Below are 3849 nucleotides of genomic sequence, written 5' to 3' on the forward strand. Positions count from 1 at the left end.
GGGCTGGCTGGCTCTTTTTCAGTGATCAGTAGAGGCACAGATTTGATCTGATAAATTATTTATCTGCTTGTGTCCTGCAACCTGATGCCCAGACTCCTTTCCTGGAAAGCTCTCAGGGTTCCATCACACCCATCACACGGCTGCAGGAAACCAGAAGCAGAGCCTGAATGTATTGCAGCTGTCTCCTAGAATGAATGGTGAAAGCTCAGTTTTAGGAAATGGAAAGTGACTGATCTGTCTCTGGCAGAAAGTCCTGCCCACGTGGTCAAAGTTGTTCTTCCTTGTCTCCGAGGTTTGTTTGTTTTAACTTGGCCTTGCACTTGCTGGCCAGGCAGTCTAAACATTCAAGTCACCCCCAGCCCTTCTTTTTGCCTTTGTTATTTTTTTTCTCAATATGATTTGAATTTGTGCCTGGGCCAGCCTGGATCACAATCCTCCTATTTACAGTATTGTTGCTGGATGACAGGCTTGAGGCACTATACCCACTTTTGTATTGATTGAGTTGACCTGGTTGGCCTTGAACCTTGAGCTCCAAATCATAAATTTCCTGACATCAGCCTCTAGAGTGGGTTTACAGGCAGGCATGACCCACTATCCTTGGCTCTTCTTCCTATTATTTAGAATATTGAAGAAGCCAAACCCAACAAGATTGTGCAGTGTTAGAACAATGTAAATTAGACTTGGCTCCTGTAGACTCAAGAGTTTTAGGTCATTTTTCTGAGGCACCCAATGCAAGGGTAGAACTTGTTCACATCAAAGTGCTTGCCTTTTATTTATTTTTTTCTGGCTGTACTGAGATTAGATCTCAGTCTCATTAATGCTCACTAGAGATACTCAGCCTAGGGCATCCTTGTTGTTTGTTTTTGTTACTGGTGTACTAGAATTCAATTTCAGGGCCTCAGGCTTAAGTCACACCCCTGCAGTTTCTCCTTGAACTTGGGACTATCCTGCCTCAGCCTTCTGAGTGCTGAGAACTGCCAATGCCTTGTCCTTGCTTGTTTTAGTGGTGCCAGGAATCAGTTGTTGTTTTATTTTGCTGGTCCTGGGGCTTGAATTCAGAGCTTCTTTGTGCTCAAGGTCAGTGCTCTACCACTTGGAGCTACAGTGCCACTTCTGGCTTTTACTGAGTAATTTATTGGAGATAAGTCTCATGGATTTTCCTTCCTGTGCTGGCTTCGAACCACAATCCTCACATTACAGCCTCTCAGCCTCTTGAGAAGCTAAGATTACAGAAGTGAGCCACTGGTGCTGGCCTCATTGCAGTTTTTATAGTATCCTCCTCTTGGTGCAGTCTTTGGTTCATTCTAATGCCCCTGAGCCAGCAGGGGTTCCCTCTCACCCCAAATTTCACAAAGCCCCAGTGCCTTACATTGGAACTGGGCTTGGCCAAAGCTGCTTGGTAAATAGCTGTTTGGTCCATTCAGCACTTGAGTTTGGGAATGATGGTCTCTGAGGCATTAGGAGTCATCTGAGACTTATGACCCCACTCTTCAGGACCAAGGTTGGGTTGAACTTTTTGTGTACAATTACAGAGAAAGCAGTAACTAGACCTTCGCTAAAAGCCAAAGGCACTGCCTGAGCCCTCCACTTTTGGGTGGAGGTCTCCATTTCTCAAGTCCAGCGTTGAGACCCAGCATTCTTTCCTTTTATGCTGACTGCTAGAGCCAACAAAAGGGCTTTCTCTCCCCTCTGCCAGTTCTTAGAAAGGGCCTATTCATAACAGGTCATGCTGTTCCCTTCTTAGGGGGTGGAGCAGGAATTGAGGAAAGTTCTGCAGACCTGAAACCTCAAGAAAATCTGGGACTGCTGCCCTCACCCAAGATCTGTACACCCAGAGTGTTGCAGATTCACAAGTTAAGCCCTGGCGACCTTGCAAATGGGAAGGATCCTTTCTGGATTCTTTTTATCAATATATTGCCAGATGAAAGGCAGCACAGGGGAATGGGGGTAGTCTACAGTTAAGCTCCAGGAGTGTTTGGCTGGCCTCAAACCAACAGTGTTCCTGCCTCAGTCTCCTGAGTAGCTGGATTTGTTACTGTCATTTGCTCTCTTCTTTGTCCTCAAGTATGTGCTCTGCTTGCACAGAGGATTGCTCTAATTCACCCATGAACTTAGAACAGTACCTGGTGCATAGTAGGGGCTTATCAAATATTTATTGTGGAAATGAATATTTATGACTTGTCAGTGAATCAAAGCCCTGGTAGTATAGAGACACTACTACAATTTTGCCTGCAGAGAGAACCCTGACAGGCCTAGGTGCTTTGGTCAGGATCTTCAGGTTCTTTTCTTTTAAACATACTTAACTTGTCTTACAGTAAATGGCTCAGTGGTAAAGGCTTGCTTAGCATCAAAGCTCTAGATTTGAACCCTAGCACTATAAACAAAATAACAGTAATAAAAAAAAAAACAACAAAACCCTAACACACACATTGTAGCAAATGTATACATTTTGTGTTCAGTTTGGTGGATTTAATCCAGGCCTTCCCATATGCTAAACTTGTGCTCTTCTGCATTTTTTAAAAGTGCAAAAAAATGAAATTTAGAAACCACACACCATCTAGTGATTTTCCTCATCTTCTGGCACTTTTTCTATACTTTTGGAATTTGAGGAAACTGGTATACATTGTTAGTTTTAAATCACCTGTAACTCAAAAGCGATCCTTGCTGAGGTTTTATTTTATAGGTGTCTATGTATTTGCAATATATGCTGTTTAATGTCCCCTTTCTCTGCTCACATGTCCAGATAAACGTGGATCATCACTTTTGCATGGTTTAGGATCCTAATGTATCCGACCCCACGTCATTGTCCTTTGAGTTTCCCAAAGATCACGGTGATGCCGCAGCTGCCGACACATTTTTAACTGTATTTCTTACTCCTAGGGCAGAGTCCCAGGAGTGGAATGACCGGATCCAAGGGTTTTAAGGTCTTTTAAGCTCTTCGGAATATTTTCTAGGGAAGTCCTCACCGATCGTGACACCGGAGGTCGGTGTCTCTCGGTGGGCTCGCTGCTCATCAGCCTCCGAACACAGTCCCAGCTGGGAAGGCGTCCCGAGGCTGCGCGACCCCCCTGCGGTGGCGGGAGGGGGGCAGGGGGCTCCCGCCGCAGCTCTCCCTCAGCCCCCCCCCCCCGTCCGGTGTCCCGTGTCCCACAGCTTTCAGTTCTCTTTTTAAGAACCCGGGAAGTGGGGGGGGGGGGTGGAGTGGAGGTGGCGAATGTCGGCTGTGATGGCCGTGGGGCGGGGTCACCCCGTGTTTGAGCAAAGGGAAGGATTTCTCAACCAGAACCTAACACTTCCAGATCCTTCTTGAAAAACACCCGCCGGTTCCCACGCGAACTTCCAGCGACTGGCGCCATAAGGAAAGAGGAGGGGGGAGCGGGGTAGTCGGAGAAGGTGTCGCGGCTCGCAGGGGCGGGAGGAGGCGCTGCCCCTTTAAGGCGGACGCGGCACCTGGCCCTTTAAATCCGAGTCAGTTTCCCCTGACGTCAGCGGGCGGGCCGGCAGCCGCGCTGTTTACCGCGGCGCTGCCCGGCTCGCCGCCCCGAGTTCCGAGCCCCGGGCGCCCAGTCTGCCCGCCCTTAAAGGGCCCGCGCCCGGGAGCGCGCCGCCAGCCCCGCTCGCCCCTCGCCCTCGCCCCCCTCCCGCCGCGGCCGCCCCCGCCCCCCGCCGCCCCGCGGCTCTCCCGGCGTCCCGGGCTCCCGGCAACCAGCCGCCCGGTTCCCACGCCCCCCCTCCCGACGCCGGCCGGGGCTGCAGGCCGGCGGCCGCGTGCTCGGCCCCCTCGCGAGCTGGGGGTCCCTTCCGGTAGCCCCCCGCCCCGCCCGCCCCCGCCCCCGCCCCGCCGCCCCC

The sequence above is a fragment of the Dipodomys spectabilis genome, unplaced genomic scaffold (assembly GCF_019054845.1).
Source record: "Dipodomys spectabilis isolate Male_0828 unplaced genomic scaffold, ASM1905484v1 ptg000076l, whole genome shotgun sequence".
NCBI classification, from domain to species: domain Eukaryota; kingdom Metazoa; phylum Chordata; class Mammalia; order Rodentia; family Heteromyidae; genus Dipodomys; species Dipodomys spectabilis.